This window comes from Coptis chinensis, chromosome 8 (assembly GCF_015680905.1).
Source record: "Coptis chinensis isolate HL-2020 chromosome 8, ASM1568090v1, whole genome shotgun sequence".
Classification (NCBI taxonomy): Eukaryota; Viridiplantae; Streptophyta; class Magnoliopsida; order Ranunculales; family Ranunculaceae; genus Coptis; species Coptis chinensis.
The window spans coordinates 12,228,549-12,253,031 of record NC_141463.1 but is presented as its reverse complement, the minus strand read 5'-3'; the positions used below and the strand labels follow the sequence as shown (position 1 = coordinate 12,253,031).

At 36.4% G+C, this 24,483-nt stretch overlaps 1 pseudogene; it reads left to right on the top strand.

Annotated features, from left to right (window-relative positions):
* Positions 1 to 18,944: 18,944 nt before the first annotated feature.
* LOC147479990 (protein FAR1-RELATED SEQUENCE 5-like) lies at positions 18,945 to 22,800 on the top strand (annotated as a pseudogene).
* The last annotated feature ends 1,683 nt before the right edge of the window (positions 22,801 to 24,483 follow it).

The following is a 24,483-nucleotide window of genomic DNA, read 5'->3' as shown; positions in this document are numbered from 1 at the left end:
TATTCCTTTTATGCCAATTATGTTTATAATAATAAGAGTTTAGTACTGTTTACGTGCTTTTGTATATTTCAGGTCTTGGAATCTATTATGTGAAAAAATACGTCACTTTTGCAAGAGAAAGGAGTCAAATTGTGTACTAGAGAAATTCTGTGATTAAAGCCCAAGTTTCAAAGAGAAAAAACCTTTTAAAGCCTAGTCAAAGTTGAAAAGTCAAAGTCAACGTGGGCAGAAATAAAACAGAAAAGTCAACAGAACTTCCCCAAGCCGTATCTTTGGACTAAAACCTCGGAATTGGGCCTATTATATGTCAAAACGACCGGCTCGAAAAGAACCTTCTAATGGTTTAGGCCTTGATCTAATCAGAGCAGTGAAAGTAGACTAAAATGGTATTGCAGTAATTTCCATCAAAGAATCCCTTTTTGGACTTAAGTAATTAGGTTTTAGGCTTGATTTAGTGGCCCTAAACATAGCTTCAAAGCTTATGTATGAATTTGTAAGTCTAGTCCTCTCCTATATCAAGGGGACTAAGAAAAAACTCTAAGGTGGCTACCTCTTCTCTTTACTTTTAATCTAGTTTATGTTTTTAGCCTCTAGACACCATTAGTACAATTCAAGCTATTTTTAATTCAAGTATTATTTCTATTATGTCTTACCATTATTCTTTTATTTATGATAGTCTAATGAATCATAGCTAAACCTCCATTATAGGGGTTTGATTAAGTTTTGATGAAGACTTGATGTGTTAGTATAAAATAGTTGTTTATTTTTAAGAGCTTCAAGTCTAGGGTTTTCTATTTAGCAATAAGTAAATTAATCCTAGACTAGAGGGTAGTTCATTCACCATGAGAATAGGTTTCAACTCCCTCTCATGCTAATTATTAGTTGGTTAGAAATGTCATGAATAATTAGGGATAAAAAGACCTAACATTTATGTTGAACCTTGTGTGAAGACATAGAGATTAGGGTTGAAACAAACTCTATACTAGCATATTAGGGATTAATCAAGGTGGATTTAAATCCCCCTAATTCCTTCTCCATATTCACATCTTATTATTTAATTGTCATAGTTTAATTTAGAATATATTCAATCATAGTTATTGCCATATTAGTTATATTTAGAATAATTACTCTCACGCTTTGTTTAATTGTTAATCATTAGTAGAATTATTTAATTTCTAAGCAACTAGGAGTGGAACGAATTTTGACTCCAGTTTTATTATATGATAATCGAGAGTAGAACTTTGATAACAAAAATCTAAGTAGTTTTTACTTCTGCCCTATTTAATTAGCGTAAGTAGGAGTAAAAGGAATACTTTTAAAATATCAATTACAAGTTCCTAATACGTATACATTGTTTCTATCTACGTTAATAAAAATCCTAAAACAAATGGTACAAGCTGCGATACTGGAATGGAAGGCGCGTGCGCGCTCCAGATGTTCTATGTCAGAGCGCGTGCGCGCTCTGTCTTCTAATACTCCCCCTCAACTTGGAGAGTGAATGTTAAGAACTCCCAACTTGCGAATTTATCTTAGAAAGGTGTTCTTGCTAAGAGGTTTAGTGAAGGTGTCAGCCACCTGATATGAGGATGGAACGAACGTAGGAGATAATAACTTGGCCTGTATCTTGTTGTGTAAGAAATGACAGTCCAATTCGATGTGTTTCGTTCGTTCATGGAAAACTGGATTCTGAGATATGTGGAATGCGGCCTAATTGTCGCAGAACATGGTCATCGGAGAGGGGTGAGAGATGCCTAAGTCATGCAGAAGATACTTCAACCATTGAAGTTCACACGCAAGGGTAGCCATGGATCGATATTCTGCTTCAGTAGAAGAATGGGATACAGTGCTCTGTTTCTTTGTTCTCCAGGAGATAGGACTAGAACCAAGAAAAGTGCAATAACCACTAGTAGAACGACGAGTGACAGGACAGCCAGCCTAATTAGAGTCACAAAAGCCGGAGATGTGTAAAGAACTAGTAGTGGATAAGAGAATCCTTTTGTTGATTGAACCTTTAAGGTAGCGGAGTATATGATGAGCAGCATTGAGATGTGGAGTCCGTGGGGACTGCATGAAATAGCTGAGATAATATAATTAACAGAATAAATGATATCTGGTTGTGTAACTGTGAGATATAGGAGATGCCCAATCAAGCGACGATAGGCAGTAGGATCCTAAAGTAATGTGCCATCATTGGTATTGAGGTTGATGTTTTGTTCCATAGGGAACTCAGAAATATAACCACCAGTGGTACCACAAACAGACAGAATGTCCAAAAGACATTTGCGCTGTGTAAGAAATAATCCTTCTTTAGATCGAGCTACCTCAATACCCAAGAAATATTTAAGATGTCCCAAGTCCTTGATATATAACTTTGCTTCTAAAAATTGCTTCAAGTTTTGAATGAGAGATGGATTGTTGCCTGTGTTCAGAATGTCATCCACATAAACAAGAACAAATGTAGAATTAGAACCACGAATATGAGTGAACAGAGAATAATTAGACTTAGACTGAGTGAAGCCAGCATTGACAAGAGTGGTAGATAGTTTGGCAAACCATTGCCGAGAAGCCTACTTGGGTCCATATAAGGACTTATTGAGGCGACAGATCCTGTGCTCCCCCTGTTTAGCGAAGCCAGGAGGTAAGGTCATGTAGATAGTTTCATCCAAATTGCCTTGGAGAAAGGCATTGTGGACATCCAGCTGATGAAAGGACCAATGTCTGATAGCAGCAATGGAGATAAGTAATCGAACAGTGACTAATTTAGCAATAGGTGCAAAAGTGTCATGATAGTCTTATCCTTCAATATGATTGTAACCCTTGGCAATAAGACGAGCTTTGTAACGCTCAATAGAGCCATCTGCATGATATTTAATCTTGAAAACTCATTTACAACCAATTGGCTTAAGATGAGGGGATAACGGAACAAAAGTCCATGTGTTATTTTGTTCAAAAGCTGCAATTTCAGCAACCATAGCAGCTCTCTATTCTGAGATTTTTACAGCTTGAGAAAAATATGTAGGAACAACTGAAGAAGACACTTTAGATAAAAAAAACTTTATGACAAGTAGAAAAATTAATATCAGAAACATAGAAAGTCATAGGATAAGGAGTGGAAGACCGTGTTATCTTAGAGTCCGATTGGATGAGGTTGGCCGAACGAGGGACTGTAGGTGCCTTGGTAAGAGTAGGGCAGTGATAATATTTGATGAGAAATGGTGGGGGGTTGTGCACTCTAGTAGATCGAGGTGAGGTAGGAGGGTTGGGGTGTGGTGGCTGAGGGAGTTACAAAATTACAGGTGACGGAGCTGATTGAGTTGGAAGATTGTCAGGAGGGAGGGCGTGTGCGTGCTTTGTTTATACTGGATCAGAGCACGTGCACGCTCCGTCTACTGGAGTTACATGAGGGAGGGCGCGTGCGTGCTCGATTTGTGCTAGATCAGAGTGCATGCACGCTTCGTCTACTGGAGTTACAAGAGAGAAGTGAATGTCGAAAGTTTCATTGTCTGGGATGGGTAAGGGATAAACTGGCAGATGTGATGGTGAGGAAGATAAATGATGATAGGGGAATACATTCTCATGGAAAATCACGTCACAGGAATTATAAATTTTCTTGGAAGATAAATTATAAATGAGATAGCCATTATGAGCATAAGGATAACCAATGAAGATGCTAGGTTTCGGTGGTGATCAAACTTATTTTTAATGGAAGTGTTGTGAGCAAAATATAAACAACCAAAAACATGAAGATGGGCAAGAGTGGGAGGTGTTGTAAACAAAAGCTCATGAGGTGATTTGCCATTTAACAAGTTGCTAGGAATTTTGTTATTGAAATAGCCTACAGTGGGAATACATTCACCCCAGAAGGATAACGGGAGATGAACTTGAAAAAGTAATGCTCGTGCAACGTTTAGTAAGTGACGATGTTTTCTTTCAACAACAACGTTTTGTTAGTGAGTAGCAACGCAACTACGTTGGTGGATAACCCCATGTTTGGAAAAAAATTATTGTATGTTATGGGATATAAATTCAGAATCATTGTCAGATCGAAGGACTTGGATTTCATGAAAATGGTCATCAATGTTGTTATGGCCAGATATGAGCGAATGTATTTTAGAATGAAATTGAGTATGAACCATGGCAAAAAAGATTGTAAATGCATGACAGTTTCAAATTTGACAGTCATAAGATAAATCCATGTAGCATGACTAAAATCATAGACAATAGTTAAGAAAAAATGAGCATTGGAATAGGATGGTAAATGAAAAGAACCCCAAATGTCATAATGAATCATTTGAAAAGGTCTAATAGTTTTTATTGAACTATGAGAAAAAGATAAACGTGTTTGCTTAGCTTGCAGACATACATTGCAAGTATCATTATTGGAACTAGAAATGAAAGGAAACTGCTTAGCTAAAATATGCAAAGACATGGAAGAGAGATGTCCTAAGCGATAATGCCATAAATTATTGGTGGTGGAGTTGTGGGATGAGCAAACAGAAGCTAGTTGGAGACGGTAGAGTCCCCCATTAAGTTGTCCCAATCCAATCTTCTTCTTCGATAACTGGTCTTGAAAAAGGCAAGAATCATTAGTGAACGTGACAGAGATAGGGTGAGACTTGACTAGTTCACTAATGGAAAGCAAGTTAAAATGAAAAGTGGGAACAAACAGAACATTGTTAAGACGCAATAGTGGAGAGAGAATAACACTACCAACATGAGTAATTAAATTGTCTATTACATTCGGAAGTTTAAGAGTAGAATGTGTTAAACAACTATGATAATGAGAAAACAGATGTAATGATGAACAGACATGATTGGTAGCACCAGAGTCAATGATCCATATGGATTTAGAAAAACACGAGAGAGAAATACCTGTTAGGTTTGTTTGTGAAATGGTGCTACCTAAATCAAGCAAACTAAGAAGTTGGTTGTATTGTTATGTGGAGAAAACAAGAGAATTAGAGTCTGTAGCAACCGAATTGGCTTGAGCAGGCTTGGGGGGATAACCGTGCAGTTTGTAACATGTACTAATATGATGTCCAATGCGGTTACAGTGATTGCAAAATGGACGACGCGCGTCAAGGCTCTCAGTTGCCCCAGATCCGAGGGCGCGTGCTTTCGAGGTCATTGCGAACCAATGTTGTGCTACGGAGGTTTAGATGGGCCTAATTTCGAAGAAGACGCCCAGTTGGTCTTTTAAAAGTGTGTACTCAGGGCAGTAGCGTCTGGAGTAGAAGGAAGAGAGAGTGCATGAATCTCTTGTTGCTTCTCTTCCTGTCGGATTAAAGAATAAATCTTGGACATACGAGGAAAATGATCCATTAAGAGAATTTGACTGCGAATGGATTGAAAATGAGCATCTATGCCTTGCATGAATTTCATAGAACGACCGTCTTCAACCTCTTTGGCAAATATAGATGCATAACCACAAGTACAAGCAAGCATAGTAGACAAAGAGCTTAATTCATCCCATAAAGATTTAAGCAAAGTGGAGTAAACAGATATCGGACGATTGCCTTGTTTGAGAAGAGTGATTGTAAGACACTAATTATTTTTACATTATTTCGTAACAATATTTAGTATTTCGGGATTTGATATTTATTTTCTGGTCAACGTGCTATTAAATGTGGGTTTGACTTTTTGATAGAAAAAGAAAAGAGGGAAAACAAGTATTTTGAATTTTGAATGTTGTGTAGAGATTTTTAATTATTTGGAAAGTTTTCAAAAGATATACTAATATAAGGTATATAATAAATATAGTACTTATAATAGAGAAAAATATTTCATAGTTAGGAATAGAGATATTTGGTAAAATAGGAAGTTTCTAAAATGTTAATCATAATATAAATTCTTTAGAATGGAATGGTTTATCATAAATTAAGGGTTTTCAGGAAAAAAAAAAGTTTTTAGAACTAAACAGCTAAAACAAAGAAGAACGGAGACATGGCGGATTGTGCACCTCTTATCTAGCTAGCTGTGTATTGAATTTTTGGCGTTCTATTATATATATATTTCTGCAGAATACGAAGGTAAGTAGTTATTTTGCTATTTCATCGAACCTATAGTTTTATGTGTATATAGACATATTTCTCTGTCCAAGGTTTCCGTCCATTTTTACTGCTCATTCTCCTGTTATTATTCTGTCGTCATGTCGTATTGTTAAAATTTGTTATATGTTAGCATACTAATTTGCTGAACTATTGAAATTTGAAATGTTGAAACTTTGAAATTCTGAGAGTGAACTGTTGAACCTCTGAAGTGATGGTTAATGGCGTCGCGAGCCCAAAATAAAGAAATCGTCCTGCTTTTCCTTGTTTGAACTCTTTTTTTGTTGTGATTTTGAATTTGTTGGTTGATGTCGGGGGTTAAGTGTTTGATGTTGGTTGTTGGTTGATTGGGTGGGTGCTGTTGAACCTCTGAAGTGATCGTTAATAGAGGTGTGCATGTGCCCCAGGAATCGTATTGGATTTTATTTGAACCTTTATTATGTTGTTGTTTTGGTGGGTTTATGTTGTTGTTTTAGTTGGATTATGATTGGTGATAGTGGGGTGATTGAGTGCTGGAGAGAGGTGATGTTGAAGCTCTGAAGGGGCGTTAATGGCGGTCAAGATCAATGGTTGGGGAGTGATTTCGAGATTTATGAATTAGAGTTTTCACGTTAATTAAAGTAGTTGAGGTTTTTCCCCTAAGCAATTTCGTTAGGTTTGGAGTGGGGGTGGGTGGAACTAGTGGTGGCTGGTAGTGGAGGAGAGCTGCTGGTGAGGTGAGGAAGATGACCTGTTAGTTGGGCCTTGGGCTGAAATTTTTGTTTTGTTTCTTTGGGCCGGAATAATGTCTTTTCTTTGGGCCAGTTCTATTTTTGTTTTGGGCCAGTCCATATGACTTAAAATGGGTCCAATTAGGTCTTTAAGTGTTTAGACTTTTGGGGCTTTGTTTTGTTTATTTGGATTAGGACCATGGGTTGAAGTGTTTTACATACGGCTTTGCGTCAGGACCCATATGTATGAATACCAGTTTGGGACTATTGGGCTTGACCTGTTGACCAGTCAACTCTTTGACTATTGACCATTGACTGTTGACTGTTTATTGTGTTATATTTTTATATATTAAACTTTATGGATTAATATAATGATAGAATGTTGTGGAAGCCTGTATAAACTGGTTTGTCATTATCTAAGAAAGATTTGGCGTTGATATTGTGCAATTTTTGACACGTGGCGAGATTGAAATTTTATGAGACATAATATTCCTAAAACGCTATAAAAATGTTATGCGGTACGTATGGAGCAATTGTGACATTATGTGGTATGTTAAAATCGTGGTTCTGTTAAATGAGATGATATGTTAAGATGTATATTAAATACGATATTTTTGAGAAATAAATGTGAACGCTCCATCATTTATATCTATGAGATGCTACTATGAGGTGGTATAATAGTTGTGGATATTTCCAAAGGGATTGTGGCTTAGTGCAATAATTTATTTGGCACTTGATAGAGTGAAATGGTTATGAGATACAAACGTATGATACCTAAATAAATTACGTAATGAAAATCCTAGAACCTAACTACCACAACTCATGTAATTGGCCCATGTGAAGGGCGTATGTGATATGATTGACCCTTGTGTAGGGGTATGAGATGTTGATTGACCCGTGTGTAGGGCAATCGTAGCCGAATAGTGGCTTGATTTTCTCGTTCGCAAAATTAGAACGAGACGCGCGATATTTTATGCCGAATAGTGGCAATACCCGCATAATGGCGTTCGTGTGGGGGTTACCTGGTATGCGATATCCCGCTTAGGGTAACTACGCACGGAGCGGTTCATTATGTGAGGGGAGGCATGTGGATGTACATGTTCGGCGTAGGGGAGTGATTGTAGTAGCCAGGAAAACTAGGTAAAATATAGAGACGACGTGATTCTAGAGACACTTGAAGAAACTCTAAACAATAATTGTGATGATATATCAAAGTGTACGTTAAATCTATAATAAATTATTGATGGTAGTTGTGAAATTGGTTCAATGGGATGATTGGAATTATATATGTGATATGTTTGTTTTATTGTAATTTATGTTGCATTCACAATGGTTTTGCAGAAGGGTGGGTTGAATTAATTATTTATGCAGGTGTGACCCACTCTGTGATCAGGCCTACACCCGGGTAGGTATAGAGTAAGTTTTAGTTTTTTTATTTTATTATTAGATGTAGTTGATCTAGTACGGTTGGAAGCTAAGGTGACTCAGTGAAGAAACTACCTACCTTAATTATTATATTTAAGAATGTTGTATTATTCGTTGGAAGTTAAGGCGCATCGGTGGAGGAACTAACTGCCTTATTGATTGTGTGTGTGTGTGTATATATATATATAAGTATGATTTGTATTTTAGGGCTACTCATACCAGTATTGTTTATAATGCTGACCCGATTTGCATGTTTGCTTATCGGGTATGTTCATAAAATGAACACAGTTGATAAGTCTTGACAGGATTAGTGTTGAAGAAGGTTGATTGCTGCTTGTAGTTTGCATTAGCGTCTCATTACAGAATATGTTTTGTTTTCCCTTAAGGTGCAATAGATTTGCAATTAAGACAATGTTTTTTTGTATTTTCAGTTGTAATTATAATTAAAGAGTTTTTGAAAGGATTTTGTATTTTTGTAATGAAGAGGATTTTTGTTTATTTAAAAATATTTTTTATTGGTTTCAAATTATTGGAATAATCAAACTGATAATGGGTTTTTGGAAGTTGAGAGTGCATCACACCTCGAAAATCGAAGAGTCGGGAATAAATATTGTTTTTCCGATTTTGTCGAAATTAGGGGTGTGACAGTGATGAAATCCTTCAGTTGAAAGACCTTGGGTGCATTATTTTGTGAAAAACGGTCACCAAGATCTTTCCAGATTTCGTATGAAGAGTCACCATAAAGGATGCTTCCACAGATATCGAGAGTAACAGAATTGAGAATCCATGAAGCAACGAGGTTATCACATCACGACCACTTGGATTTTTCTTTGGGAGTAGTGGGAGGTGTGACAGAGCCATCGACAAAACCAAACTTATTATTTGCTCGAAGGGCTCTAGAGATAGACCGTAACCAAGTCGGATAATTGTCACCGGATAACAGAGGAAAGACGAGAATAGCCGTGGGACTATCTAAGTGGTGTACAAAGAAAGGATCATCGGAACCTGGAGGAGAGTTATTATTGGTGTTTGAGGCATCGACCATTAAGAATTGAGAGGAGGCGGAAGCTTAGAGCGGTTAGGGTTAGGGTTTGGATCGAAATTAGGCTGATACCATGATAAATTAGAGAGAGAGAGATTGATTTTAGAGAATATTTACTTGATTGATTTCTACTGTTTACACGTACAATTGTTTATATAGAGATTATAAGTTCCTAATACATATAAATTGTTTCTATCTACGTTAATAGAAATTTTAAAACAAATAGGAAACAAACGGTACAAGCTGCGATACTGGAATGGAAGTCGCGTGCGCACTCCAGTACTAGTTGTTCTATGTTAGAGCGCGTGCGCGCTCTGTCTTCTAATAAATAGTAATCCAAAATGTCCTCTTGGGTATGATTCCCACACGTTTAATGTAAAGCTATCTTCTCTTTCAAACTACGAAATGTGTACCTTGTTCCCATAAATTTTGTAAGTAAGAGCGCATTTTGTACTCTCTTTCATTTTTGCTATGACATTCTTCCCTTTACATTACTTTATATTTTTTAATCCTAACAATAATGCTCATTTGCTAGCTGTCTTTTTAATACCCCCTACCTTCTTCTTTTTCACAACCAGAGCCTGTATATAACACTACAATGGAAATAACAAACAATAGCATGTGCCGAGTGATATTGCAGATCTACGATAGCATTTCCAGAATGCTAAGTCAAGCTATGCTATCTTAGGCATGTAGGAACAATAGTAGTCTTGAGTGCTATTAATACATAAGCTATAACAGTTCGTTGATGTTGTTATTGAGTATTTATATCACTTTCTAAAAGCTGTGTTAATAATACCATACAAAGATAGCACTCTCCCAGATGCCATTATCGAATGCATAATTAAGGGCATTCTAAACATGCTATATTATGTACTATTATTGATTGCATAATTAAACCAATTCTAAAATGCTATCATATGTAACGCATCCTTACTGTAAAGAAAATGCTATAATTCATCATCCTTACAATAGCACACTTGTAAATCTAGCAATAACAAGATTTTTCTACCGAGCCTAATGATATTAAGGAATCGAGTTAAACGCATGGCTGTTACACACAAAGGTACACATAACCAAAATATTCTTATGAAAGTTAAATAAGTTTCATACAAATAGATCCATCGATCAGTTGTCTAATACATGCACATAGATCACACACTACCTTAGAATAGATTTAACAATAGATGTAAGTTCCTTCTCTTCACAAAATAACAAAATGATACATGACCCAAAGATATATAGCAAAAATCAGCTACCCACTTAAATTGGTGAGTGGTGTAAGACCCAAATGCTCCAAAATTGATATAGAATGTAATACATACCATCACCTGCAAATTTATCAAAAAAAATATTAGCCACTGTAGAATATTGTGATACTACTATACCACTTATACAAAATAGCATTTAAGTTACTATCATACCAATAATTAATACTCGTCCATTTCGTCATCGTCTTCGTCCTCGTCCTCGTCCTTGTCCTCCACAATATTGTTTGAGGGCAGCATAATTATATGATCGGTTGGCCAAGCAATTGCACTATCTACAACATCCTTGATTGTTTTCATGTCAGAATTTGGCTCCACAGCAATGCTGAATCTTTGAGGGACTTATCAACCCAAACTCTTGAGGCGTTATGGCCAAGACGCTTGAAGTGCACCTCCGTATCAGGGTTATTTGTCACCCAACATCCCTTAGCTACTATTTCACTAGGATTCATCCAATTAAGCATCTTGCATTTGCCACCTTCCTTCCAAGGATTATCTTCACATTGTGCCTATGAGCAACAAACCCAAATTTAGGATACCAAAAATCATACAGCTGCAACAAATATAGTATGTTTTGTTGTTTCCAAGTTCCATAAAGTGACACTTTCCTTCCAAAAATAAATAAAGTGACACTTTAAAGATAATATATGGTATTACAATCTGTGACGGAGATGTACTCCCATGCATCACTCTAGTGTTTCGCATAACAGCATGACCCTGTAAAAGGAAAATGTAAAAACTAATCTAAGCCGGGAATTTTCTAAAGTTCCAGATGAGAGAGGATAGAGATGTAACGTCTCAAATCCATGATTTTCATGTGCTAGTTAATGATTTGAAAACTTAGGGTATTGAATTACCCGAGACCTTTATTGCTGGATGTTTAATTGAAAAACTCCCCGAGTCTTGGAAACACTATAAGAATAGTATGAAGCATAAACACAAACAGATGACTCTTGAGGATATGATCATTCACATTCATATAGAGGAAAATAACAAGACTCGGGATGATGTATTGTCTAAGGAATTCAATTCCAAAGCCAATATATAGTTGAAGGTAATCCCAGCAAGTACAACAAAAACTCTAAAAAGCAAAAGTACAACAAGAATAAGAATTTCCAAGTCAAAGACACTTCTTTTAAAAGGAGTGGTACTGGCAATGGAAATTGTTATGTCTATGGTAAACCGGGACATAGAGCTTTTTAGTGCAGGCACAAGGACACAGATGATCCTCCCAACGCTAATTTAGTTGAGGGAGATGATATAATCGCTGTTGTAGTGTCACATGTCCTCATGGCCACTGGGAAGAAGAACTGGGTACTAGATTCTGGTGCCACCCGCCACATCTGTGGTGATGTTGAAGCCTTCTCAGATTGCATATTAGTTAAGATGAAAATGTCTATATAGGTGACTCAAGGTCTGTTCCTGTTGAGGGAAAAGGCAAGATTCTTCTGAAGTTAACTTCAAGGAAAACCCTTTCACTTAGTAATGTTCTCCATGTTTCTGAGATTCGTCAGAATCTGATTTCTGTGTCATTACTGGGAAAAGCTGGTGCCAAGCTGACTTTTGAAAGTGATAATAAGTTTGTTCTGAGTAAGAATGAGAGTTTTGTTGGAGAAGGTTATTGTAATAACAATGGTCTTTTCATGTTAAATGTACTTGACAACATTATTATGAATGAGACTAAATCTGCTTCTTCTTACTTGTTTGACTCTTTTAATATATGACATAGTAGATTATGACATATGAATGTTCAATTTATGGAAAGGATGAAAGCATGTGGTTTATTGTCTAATATTTATGATTTTTCTAAAGATAAATGTGAAATATGTGCTCAGACGAACGCCACAAAAAAACCTTGCAGAATTGTTTCTAGAGATAAAACTGAATTACTTACCCTTATTCATATGGATTTGGGTGAATTTAGAAGTACTATGTCTAGAGGAAGGAAGTTTTATTATATTACATTCATAGATGACTTCTCTAGGTACACCATGGTATATTTACTTAGAAACAAGCATGAAGCAAGTGAGATGTTTCTCAAGTACAAAGCTGAAGTTGAAAACCAATTTAATCGTAAGATTAAAAGACTTCGGTCTAATAGGGGTGGAGAATATGAATCCATCTCCTTCCAGGACTTTTGTGACAAGAATGACATTATTCATGAGACTACTCCATTATACTCTCCTGAGTCTAATGGAGTAGCAGAAAGGAAAAACATAACACTAAAAGAGATGATGAATGTTATGTTTATAAGTTTTGGAGCTTACTTGAACTTGTGGGGGGAAGCAATCCTATCTGTTTGCCATATACATAATAGATACCCAACAAGAAAAGAAAGCAGGGAATAAGACACTATATGAATTATGGAAGGGTCATGTACGTAACCTAAAATACTTCAAAATGTGGTGGTATCTTGCAAAGGTTCTAGTGAACGAACCTAAAAAGAGAAAATTGGGACCAAGAACTGTTGATTGTATGTTCATTGGTTATGCTCATAATAGTGTTACATATAGATTCTTAATAGTAAAATCTGATAATAACCTTGTCGATGCTAACACTATTATAGAGAGTAAAAATGCTGATTTCTTTGAGAATGTGTTTCCTTTGAAAATTGGCATTGGGAGGTTGGTTGCTCCTAGTGAACAACAATCAATAAATCCTGAAATTTCTGAACAAGAAATTCGAAAGAGTAAAAGAGATAGAAAATCCACCAATTTTGGTGATGACTTTTACACGTTTCTCGTTGATGATGATCTTGTAATGTATAATGAGGCAATCAGTTCTAGAGATGCACCTTTCTGGAAAGATGTTATAACCTCAGAACTAGATCCGATTAAATCTAATCACACATAGGAGATAGTTGATCTATCTCCTGGGGCGAAATCTATACGTTACAAGTGGATCTTCAAAAAGAAACTGAAAACATATGGTTCCATTAATAAATATAAGGCTAGACTAGTAGTCAAGGGATTCTCCCAGAAAAAAGGCATTGACTATTTTGATATTTATGCTCCTATAACTAGAATTTCTTCTATAAGAGTTATAATGACTCTAACTGCTATTCATAATTTATTTATTCATCAAATGGATGTAAAAACTGCATTTTTGAATGGTGATTTTGATGAAGAAATATATATGATGCAGCTTGAGGGTACTATAGTATCGGGGAATGAGCATAAGGTATGCAAATTGGTTAAGTCTTTGTATGGGTTGAAACAAGCGCCTAAGCAATGGCATAAAAAATTTGACAGTATAATAATGTCCAATGGATATCAAATTAATGATGTTGATAAATGTATTTACTTTAAATCTTTTGATGTGAGTACATATGTGATTATATGTCCATATATGGATGGCATGTTAATTATGAGTCCTAGCCTTGATGTTGTGAGAAATACCAAGATGTTCTTATCCTCCCAATTTGAAATGAAGGATTTGGGAGAAGCTAATGTGATTCTTTGAATCAAAATTGTCAGAAACAGTGATGGCTATACGCTTTCACAAAAGCATTATGTTGAGAAGTTTTTGAAAAAGTTTAACTATTATGATAGTAAGTCTGTGTTGATACCTTATGAGGCAAATAGTGAACTTAAGAAAAATAATCAACATAGTGTCTCTTAGTCTAAATATGCCAAAATTATTGGTAGTCTCATGTACTTGATGAATTGCACTAGACCTGATATTGCTTATACAGTTAGCAGGTTAAGTAGATACACTCATTGTCCTAGCAAAGAACATTGGAGTGCTTACTTGAGAGGAACAATGAATTACGGCATACATTTTAGACAAACTCCACCTGTGATAGAGGGGTTATTGTGATGCAAACTGGATATCTGATTCTCAAGATATCAAGTCCACTAGTGGTTATATTTTCACCCTTGGTGGAGGTGCAGTCGCTTGGAAATCTTCTAAGCCGACCTTGATAGCTCAGTCAACCATGGAGTCCGAGCTTATTACTTTAGATAAAGCATGTGCTGAGGCTGAGTGGCTTAGAAACCTCTTGGCAGAACTTCCTATTGGTACAAAACCGCACCTCCAGCTGTATCTATGCATTGTGACTGTCAGGCCGTAATAGTAAAAATAAAGAGCAAACTATACAATGGGAAAAACGGACATATACCTTTGAGACACACGACTATAAAATAGCTGCTGGAATCTGGAGTTATGGCTCTAGATTATGTGAGGTCAGAGTTAAATTTGGCCAATCCTCGGACAAAACTGCTTAGCAGGAGGCAAGTGGTTGAAACGTTGAGGGGGATAAGACTTTTGCCTAAGATATAGGGTGACACTGACGGCAACCCTACCTATGTGATTGGAGATCCCATGAAGTAGGTTCAAATGGAAAAACAAGTCACCTAGTCGCTCTGATATACCATCGTCTTTTATTTTGAGACGTCTCACCCTATAATGAGATAGTATTTTTGTATACTTTGTATAACTAGAATTGCAATGAGTAAGGATGAGTTATTTTACTCTTATTAATTGCAATGTACACTTGATGGAAATCCACCTATATGAATATATGTAGAACTGGTCAGTTATTATGGATACATAGGCATGTATCCTAGAGCATTCATGAAGCACAGGTAGCGCAGGGCCAAAAAGCACAACACTGTAGAACTGACATATAATGAAATAGCAGTGTGGGTGCATGTGATCTATTTCACTATAAGGTAATGTTGGTTCAAAGATTTTATATCTACCACTTTCACGTGAGATAAGACATATTACCCTATGACTGGTTTAAGCCCATAAAGCACCAGTATCTTAAGGACACTCTCATACACGCCTTGGTTGTTTATTCTTTCTGTTGTCGTCGACTCTTTATTATTTTATTTATTCGCATCCAACAGGCCTTTCGTTCCTGCAATATATTGAGTGCCAAATCAAGGCTTATACTATGTGCCGAGGACATTCGGGAGCAAATACAAATACTAGGCAATTCCTTGGAGTTAAGCTCACAGTTAGGGGCAGTCCTTGGAATGCTTGGTGATTGTTGGTCAGTCTGTAATCATCTATTTGCTTTGGTTTCCTTTAGGTTGTGTATGTCTTTGAAACATTTCACTACTGTCCTTGGTGTTATTTGCATGTGTAGTAATTATGGGGAGGAATTTGTTTACACGATTACCAATACTCAACCTTCATACACAATTACCTTGTTCATATTGGCTCTTAAACATTACGAGTAGCATCAAACTCAAAACCAAATGGTGATGAGAGGCCTATAAATTTGTATACAATACATACTCAAGGCTTTAAGCATCCCATGTGGGACTGTGCTAAAAATACTCAACGCTTAAGTGTGGTGTTACTTGAACATAACATGTGGACAGCATACTTAGCGGCGTAGAGTAAATGGCCGTTTGGGCCAAATGCAATAGCTAGTCTGGCAGCCTGCTCTAATACCATCTTGGCCGCATACCTGGTTTGAAAACTTTAGCCAACAATCTCAAGTAATTTTTTTTTCCTTGATCTAAATGGATATCAGAAAATTTCAGCTTTGATTTCACTTTCGTTCCTTACTTTCCTGTGTCTTTTATTTACTCTATAGATATATTTCTCTAAATCTAGAGAAATTCTAACAGATTTGTCTTAAGTAACATGCCGAAGTATTTGATTTGAATTTGATCATGGAGTTAAGCACCAAACTTAAATATGTATGTTTATTGCAGTCGGGCAACGGAAGATTCCAGTTCTGCAATTGCTTACTTTGAGCAGAGTGTTGAATTCCTTTTGAAATTTCCTACAGATGATCTGGAGGTTAGTTCATTTATGTTTTATATTAGTGTCTATGTGGTGAAGAATTTATCATTTGATTTGGGAAAAACAAGCAGTCTCAAAATGCAGTCATATCCGTATTAGACACGTGCCACACTTATATACTATCAAGAAATTGGGCTACAGAGCTGCTTCAAAAATAAAATTACTTTTAAAGACTTGGAAGTATTATTTTTGGGTTTTAATACCATTTTGGTTATTTTCATTGCTAAAAGTTGTTATTTTTTAAAATGTTTTCGAATTTGGGGATATGACTCGAGACCGCCAGCGAAATCTTTTTTTTCAAAAAAAATCGTCTTCTCTTTTTACCCTTTAATCGTTTTTCATAGAAAAAAAAACAAAAAACAAACTTAACATTTTAAAATGCAGATGCACCACGTTATAAACTTATACATTTTAAAATGCAGATGCACCATGTTATAAATTTATATATTTTAAAATGCAGATGCACTACATTATAAACTTATACAATTTAAAATGCATAAACACCACACATTTTAAAATGCAGATACAAAATATATTTGATTATTTATTTTGTGGATTTGATTAACTACTATTAAATGCAACTGGTTGGTTTAGGGTTTAATGTTTAGAAATTTAGGATATAGGGGTTAGGGTTTAGTGTCTTAAGGTTTAGGGTTTAGGCTTAGGGTCTAGTTTATAGGGATTAGGATTTAGTGTCTTAAGGTTTAGGGTTTAGGCTTAGGGTCTAGTTTATAAAGATTTTGGGTTTAGTGTCTAGTGGTTTGGGGTTTAGACTTAACGACTAGTGTCAAATGCCTCCACAAAATATTGGAGGCATAATATTTTGGCTAAATCTACTGTGCGCGAGATGTAGGCTATGCCCTCACATCTCAGCCACACATCACAAGGGGGGTGCGTGTGTATTGTATCAAGAAGTAGTGATCCACGACCCTCACTTCCTGCGCACGATACATCTCGCGCACCGAAGTAGTGCTCTAATATTTTTAGTTTTTTCATTATATGCATTTTTAAATGTAAAGGCAGGTGGTTATAAGTGAAATTTTTGTGTGAAATTCAAATTTTTGTTTTGCATCCCAGTACGTTATTGGATAGATAGTCGGTTATGCTTGTTTCCAAGTGAAGATATTTTCGTCTATTCTATGTAAAGTTGGGTAATAGGTGGTCAATTCCATATTCTAGTCAAATTGGAGTATTAAATTCTAAAAAATTTAAGATGAGTCTTAAGACTACTAAATATTTATAACTACCTCCTCTAGCCTAATTTTCTGTATATACTATTGTCTCTATTGGACACACCAGTCAAGTGTGTGTGTGGCCTGGATACTCTTGGTACACGGTCAGACATGGCCGAGAAACTGTCGAGAAACTTCTATGATATAAAATCTAGTGTGCGTGCGAGTGGCTTGAGCCACGTTCGTTTGATTCGGGCTCATATTTTTCTCCCGGTATGGTGGGAGTATAAATATGGGAATATGCCTATCCTCCTACATATATTTTAGGGTCAGATTATTGTGGCACATGGAAAGCGACATAGTAAATGATACACGCTAGGAGGTGACCACATGTTGTAGAACAGTGAATGGCTCATTTACGGTAAAAATGATACTAGCGCAATGGGCATTTTCACAAAAAAAAATCAACTCATTTGAGAGTTCTAACTTCTAACCCTTTCAAATTCTTTAGACTTGGATTATCTCACATTCTCACGGTGGTCATGTGAAAGTGTTATTTGAGTCCGGATTCAGTGAGGGTAACCGCACAATGCAACTTGTGTGGGCTAACCTAATCCCATTAAGATTAACTTTGGGATTAAGATTAGATAACCCTTAATTAACACCGTTTTCTATTATGTTAGCTGTCAAAATCTTTTATTTTGGTAACAAAATCTAAACCAATTGAGACAAATCCAAAATCTAAAAGAGAGCCCGCGAAAAACTCATCTTCTTCCCTCCCATTTTCTTACCTCTATTCTCTAATTTTTCTTTCATATGACGAAGAAATCCTAACCGAACCATTTGTTGATTGTCTTTTAAATTTAAGGAAGAAAACCCACGAATTATATAGAAATTGATGATCGAGATGGACATTCTAGAAGGAATGAAAGAAGAAGATGTAGTAGACATCACGAGTAAGTATGCGGAAGACGCGACGAGATGGTGAATGAATATCGTCCTTACGTTACTATGGAGTTTGACTCTGGAGAAGAAGCATATGATTTTTACAATCAATATCGCGAAAAATGAGGGATTTAGCATCCGGAGATCATCAACATGTAAATCTAGGTCTCGTTCGAATGAGTTAATTGGACGAACTTTTTGCTGCTCTCTTGAAAAATTACGAAATACTCAAGGAGATTTGGGAGAAAGAATGAAGGTTCGCGCGGATACAAGAATAGGATGCAAAGCGATGATGTCAATAAGGAAAATAAATAAGAAATGGGTTGTCACACAAGTAATTCAGGAGCACAATCATAATCTAGTGACGCCAAGCAAAAGACGCAATCTTCGATCTCATAAGAAAATGACTGGTGGGCAGCAACAAGTAGTTCAGAATATGAGTGTCGCTGGTGTCAAAGCAAAACTCCTGATGAAGTTCATGTCTCAGGAAGTTGGTGGGAGTCGTAAAGTCGGCTTCAATAGGAGAGATGCGTTGAATTTTTTAAGCTCAAAACATCAAAAAGAACTTGAAAATGGAGATGTACTTGGCTACTTTGAGCGTCAACAATCAGAGAACCCCTCCTTTTTCTATACAATGCAGGCTGATTCAAAGGGTTGTATGACTAACTTTTTCTGAGTTGATGCTAGATCTAGGATTGACTACCACCATTTTGGTGACGTGGTTTGCTTTGATCCTACGTCTGGGACAAATAAATACAATATGCCATTTGTCCCTATTGTCGGTATCAATCATCATTTTCAGACTGTATTATTTGGTGGCGCACTTCTTTATTCAGAAACAGAAGAGTCTTTTATCTGGGTAATGAAAACATTGATGAGGGCAATGGGTGGTAAGCAACCAAAAGTAATTCTCACGGATAAAGAGTCAGCTATTCAGCTATTGGAGGAGCTATAGAATATGTTCTGCTGGGTACTCGCCATAGGTACTGCTTGTGGCACATAACACGAAATGCTCTTAAGCATTTGCCTCATTCGGTTACGGGAAATACTACTTTTACTCGTGATTTTAATAATTGTTTGTATGGAAATGAGACTATGGAAGAGTTTGAATCTAACTGGAAGTTACTGCTTGAGAGTTACGAATTGAGGGAGAACAAATGGCTAGATCATTTGTATGGAAAACGAGAAAAGTGGGCATCAGTTTATGCATGTGATATTTTTTGTGGATCTATGTACACAACGCAGAGAAGTGAAAGCATAAATGCATATTTCAAAGACTATGTTGAAGGAATAATGTCTTTATGCAAGTTTGTGAAACAATATGAACAAGCTGTAGTAGACAGAAGGGAGAAAGAAAATGATGATGACTACACAACAAACTATACGAAACCAGTTTTAAAGTTTTCAGTTGGTATTGAAAAGGATGCAGCTGAGTTTTACACAAGGTCAGTCTTTAAAATGTTTCAAGATTAGTTTGTTCAAAATATTTCCTACCATCACAAAAAAAATTGAAGAGAATAGCTCAAAGGTTGTTTACAATGTATGGAGAGAAGACTATGAACGATCAGTTCGTATAGTCACATTTGATTCTTCTAACATAACTGTAAAGTGTAGCTGTCAGTTGTTTGAGTTTGCAGGCTATTTGTGTAGGCACGTGTTGAAGATTTTCTTAGTTGAAGATGTCCATAAGCTTCCAACACATTACGTTATTAAAAGGTGGATGGACAGAGACGCTAAGTTGGGGTCTGTAATTGACGCTCATGGTGAAGAGATGCAAGCTGATTGTCATGAAACTGTCACTATTAGGTATAGCAAACTTTGTCAAGAGGCAGTTAATATTGCAGCAAAAGGTTCAACGTCAAAAGACATATATTTGGTAGCAATTCAGATTTTGCAGAACGCAAGAAAAGAAGTGGAAGCTGCATATAAACAAATGTCAGTTGGATCAAATAAGGATTCCGTCGAAGAAGCAAAAGTTACTAAAATCCAAGAATATACAGAGATCCATTCGCACAACCAGAAGCCTTTGGTCGATCCACTTGTTGCTAAGCATAAAGGTAGAAAAAAACGAATCACGTCATGTATGGACAAGCCTCCCAAGAAGAAGAGAAGTCCTAACTCAAAGACATCAAAAAGATCTAAGGTGTTTTCCAGGTATTTGCTAGTCACTACCTTTTTCACGTTGATGGGACCATTAAACATTTTATATTGGCTAATATATATCAAATGTTGCAACAAGTAGCAGTACAAGGGCTCTACCTCATGATGGACCAATAGAGCAAGAGATTGGTGGTAAGTAACTATATTTTTTTTACTGCATAAATACTTGCAGTCCTATTACTTGGTTCCTGCTGTATGATAATACATATTATGAATGTTTTGGGTGTGTAGTTTGTGTAGGACAAGGTCTGCAAGACTCTCCTATAAGAATTGATGATCAACTGGAGACTTTGGAACAACCAATTAAATGTCAGAAACTTGAAGAACTAGGGAGAAGGTATTAATCTATCATATCTTTAATTGGTTACACTATTATTTCTTTTTAATCAATATTATTTGTTTGTTGTGGCAGCCATCAATATCGTCCATCCAACTTAACAAATTTTGAGTTTGCTTCTTTGAGTGAGGTAATATTATTAGGCTGACATTATATGATGTTAACAATAGTGTCCAAGATCAACACAAGTTTTCTGTATTTCAGCAGGTACAACTGTACAAGCAAAGGGATAGGCCTACAATATAGAGGATGCCGAATGTAGGGGAGTGGACTACTCGCTGTCGTATAATGGGGCACAATATAAATGATGGTAGTCAATCCTAGATCTTGCCAATTAATCCAGTTCTACTAAACAATCACGTACAGGAACAGTTAAGTGACTAGAACTGGATGACGTAAATCACATAATCCCATCTCGAGAGTTTTCTGCATAGGTTTGCGCAGAAATATGAACATCCCCTGCTGGGTTCCTGGGTGTACCAATAATACATTCGAGGGAACCGATAGTTTTCATAGTTAGCTAGCTAGGATAAAACAGCATTGCTATCATTGTAAGGTTGAGGATTTTGGTTACTTGGAGCTAAAGAAGCTGAATTAGAAGACGACATTTAATTCCCAGGAGGTACTAGTTGTTTGTTTTTGAAATTTTGTATTCAAAACTCTCAACGCATGACAAAAATGATCCTCTTCCAGTAGAAACTTTAATAAGTAGTAGTAAGCAAGTCCAACTATGTCAACTATGCATTGCAAAATCTGGTATTAGCACGTACCCACATCTGAACACACTCAATTCTACTGAGCTAATGGCTATAAGCATACTTAAGAATAGTATGGCATGCTTTTACGACTATCAAAATCATGCATAATATGTTGAGATTTGTGGACGTGATACACGTGCACGTGCAGCAAGTTCTTGGTCGGAAGAAGATGGGTCTTTTATTTTTGAGTACTTTTTATTTTTTGGTTATATTAGGAAAGGAAGATGAGTTTTCGCGGCTGAAAGAACACATTCTCTCTCTCTTTTATTTGTTTCGATTTTGTTACCAAAATAAAAGATTTTGACAGCTAACATAATAGAAAATGGTGTTAATCAAAAGTTATCTAATCTTAATCCCAAAGTTAATCTAATAGGATTAGTTGCACCCACACAAGTTGCCTTGTGCGGTTACCCTCACTGAATCTGGACTCGTGTTATTTAGTGTTTCTCATAGTAACCTTACCCATACTTATGCTCTGGTGCTTCCATAGTAAGATGTTAAATTTGCAGTGGTAGTGATGCTAATTCTTGTGGATAGTTTGCTCTAAAGCACAGATGTGCCTCTTAATAGGCTGTGTCCGCGTCGGACACGAACGCTAATTCTTGTGGATACTTTGCTCTAAAGCACAGATGTGCCTCTTAATAATCGTGGTCCGCCGGACCGGACCTAACGCCGATACAGACGTGGCATGGATGTGCATTGGACGCGGTCAACATGGTCAAGACGCAGTCAACTAAACCAGACACAAGTCAAGACAGTCAGGGCGCGGTCAACATAGTCAGGACGCGGATTTTGACCTAAAAAAATAAAAAATAAATCAAAATAATATTAAAAAACTCAATATTAAAAAGTTTGATTAGGAAATATTAAACTTAAATTTGTGGCCATTTATCTTTAATAGTTTTGAATTTATGAATGTTGATACATTTAATTTAGTTTTTAATGTTTAATTTATATAAAATAAAATTATAAATATTAATTAATTTCCGCGTTCTTTGCCACAACTGCTGTAGTGGGCAAATATCGTCCTTTTAGATATTTTATCTGATATTTCAAAACTCGAGACATTGATATAAGGGTCAATGTATCGGTATATTTCGTGGTTATTTCAAATATTTGCAGGTATTGAGCGGGAAAGAAAAGAGGAAGACAATGGACACGTGTCAAGATTGATTGAGTCAAAGCTAATTAGGGACACTATATAAAGACTGGATGAAGAAGAAAAGGGATTCATTCAATCATTCACTCAAAAACTATTGTAATAGGAGAGAGAAAGAGAGAATCAGAGAGATTGTAAGAAAACTCCGTTATTGAGAAATAAAAAGCTTTATTTCATTTCAATTTTATCTCATTCGAAACACTTCACATCCTTCATCTTCACTTTCGATCACTAACTTGTGTGATCTAAGTTCAATCATCTGAAGATTGTTCTTAGATATCACATTGGCACCGTCCATGCTTCGCGAACAAGAAAATTTGATGTTTTCTTCTTCTGCGATAAAGAATCCAAAGTTTTTCTCTAAGTTTGAGCGAAAAAAGTGTGAAAGAGGAGTGGGAAGTGGATTATAATGGCTCCCAAGAAGAAAGCAAATAGCAAATGAATGGATAACGATAATCAATCACATACAAGGAATACAAGAGCTTCAGTAAGTCGGAGATATAAGGAAGAAAATATTGAGGTTGAAGTTTCACTTCAGGAAGTATTGAAATGATTGAAGGAGGTGGAAAGATAGAATGTTGTTTTACTTAAGGAGAACCAAGAGATGAAGAAGGGAGGTCTAAGTAATGCGGTAAGAGATATTCATGAGGAAGAGGAGGAGGATTGTAGTTCGAAGTCGGGTAGTCATTATACTGGAAAGGCATCAGCAAGAAAGGAAAGAGTTGCAGAAGTATCACCAATATCAGAAATTCCAATACCACAACCCATCACCAAAGAGATGATACAAGAAATGATGCAAAAGTAGTTGGGAAATCAGGTTCTCGAAAAGACTTCAGCTTCGATAAGAAAATTGGAAGATGATGTCAGCAGAAATCCAATACATCAAAATGTCGAGATGATGCCCATTCCACCAAAGTTCAAGCTTCCTAAATATACTCAATACGATGGGACGTCGGATCCGATAAACCATATGTTTGCATATCGACACCAGTTTTTAATATACAAGGGAATGGCTTATCTTGATTCATTACTATGCAAATCTTTCTCTTCAAGTCTGAAAGGGAAGGCGTTGAAGTGGTTATGTTCTTTACAAGAGGGGTTAATATCATGTTATAGGGAGATTGAGGAGAGGTTTTTAACCAATTATGGGCATCAGTGAGTGAAACCAAAGCAAGTGTCGGCTTTGTTCCAACTCAAGCAAGGAAAGAAGAAATCTCTTAAAGGATTCTTATCGCGATTCAAGGCAGAGGTGCAACTAGTAGAACATTTGGATGAAGCGGAAATGACAACGGTAATGGCTTTTCAGACAGGGCTCATTCCAGCTTCCGGCATGCATAAGTATATGCTTCGTAAGGATATTAAAACTCTGAGAGAACTGTATGATAAAGCCGAGAAAGATGTGCAAGTTAAGGAAGGTATTCTATCAGCATTGGTTCAACCTGTGTTACAGGTGTTTGAGGTGAGTAACTCTACTAAGGAGGAGAATTATCATAAATCTGATAAAAGGAAGTCGAATGATTCTTATTCGAAATCAAACAATCAACCTTCACAGAAAAAGAAGTTCGAAAAGTCACTGAAAGAGGAGTTGGACCCCAGTAATTTTATTGTCATTAATACTACGGTGGAAGACATCTTGAGGAGAGTAGGAAAAGAGCCTTATTTCCAGCATCCGATTCACAAGCCTTGGGAAATAGCAG